Genomic DNA, 1,569 nt, shown 5'->3' on the forward strand with positions numbered 1-1,569 from the left:
TGTACCGCGGACTGTAGATACACAGAGCGTCAGTGGATACTCGGAGCGGGTTCCCTAAAGCATAAAGTAATAAAAGTATAGAGTGACAACTCCTACTTTGAGGATTGTGGCACAAGCATAAAGCCAACAAGATCTTGAGAAACGAAGAATGTAATTCAGGCCGGTTCTCATGACACAGAAGTGTGTGGCCACATTGGTATATACACCGAGCCGTTTATCTTTGAGTGTCCATGCGGTGATCTTTCGAGCGGAACCTTTTGGCGATTTTCATGTATCGAATTAACGAATACTTGTTAAGTATTTAATGTTCAATAACCCGCGTACGGATTGGGGTACGGCGGTCGATGGTAGTGGAGAGCCGACAGGCGATCTTTCGGTAATATCGCGGTGCGTCTACAGCGCGATCGGATTCTGGGCATTTGGGCCGTTTTCACGAACGACCCCGAGTGGAATAAAGATCAGAACGGCATTGGCCTTTAATGTTAATTATAATTTTAGTTGTAGATTAGTATTAGTTTTATTATTAGATCTAAGTTTCGTGCGAATTGTTGTTGTTGAATAGTGGAGTTAATTGAGACTAGCGTTGTTTATTATTATTGTTATTCTTACTCTTAGAGTTTTGCGTTACTAGCGTTATTCTCATTTTTACCAACATTGTTGTTTGCGAGCTGTTAGATTATATCTTAAATTTATGTTTGATTTAATTTGAGTTAACTTATACTACCTCAACCCTCACTGTTGCGCCCTTATGAGGGCGTACAGCGCTCTTTCTGGGGATAACGAGGAGTATCCGCTTTAAGACGTTCTACTGTTTATGAATATTTCTACGGCCTTACAATACTATCATTAGCTGAGAACCCGGGTAGCAAGTACTTTGTACACTTTGTAGGCTTGAACAGTCCACGAGTCTGTTCGTACAAACCGGTCTTAAAAAAATTTACCCCCTCGGAGGTTCGGAACTCCGGGGAACGGCGCGCGGGGGATGCTTGTCCCAGTCCCCCCGCGTCGACAGCATGCGATGGGAGCGGGGTGGGGCTCAGGTGAGGCCCTCACCTATTACTACTATCGTCGAGAATAAAAAGCTATCAGTGAGCGTTGAAAGGCTCGATGAGTCCAGATGGAAGGTCGGGCAGCGTCCAGACACGAGGAAAGAGGGTGAATCCGACATACCTACGGGAATAGATGTAGACAAGGAGGGGTTCGTGACCCCAATTAGACCGAGAAAGGACAGAGGAGAACCAGCTGCACAGAAGAAGAAAACGGCTGGGGACACGGAGGTGGAATTCGTGTCAATGACTGAAGCTGGGAGTACACCCGGAAGGGGCACACCAATGGATGACGATGTAGAGATAACGGGGTATGAAACTGGCAAAAGCAGGAGAAGCTCTTCATCTTCCGGATCAATGACAAGAACGAAATCGGGGAAAAAAAAGGAAAAGGGTCTTTTACTCCCCTGAGGATGGAGATGACGAGGCGGAAGACTCTGCTTGCGGAATTACTATTGGCCAACTATCCGATACGCAGAAGGCGCTCACGGATGAGAGAGTGCGGGCCATGGAGAAGCTCTCG

The sequence above is a fragment of the Wasmannia auropunctata genome, unplaced genomic scaffold (assembly GCF_000956235.1).
Source record: "Wasmannia auropunctata unplaced genomic scaffold, wasmannia.A_1.0 LD336111.1, whole genome shotgun sequence".
Classification (NCBI taxonomy): Eukaryota; Metazoa; Arthropoda; class Insecta; order Hymenoptera; family Formicidae; genus Wasmannia; species Wasmannia auropunctata.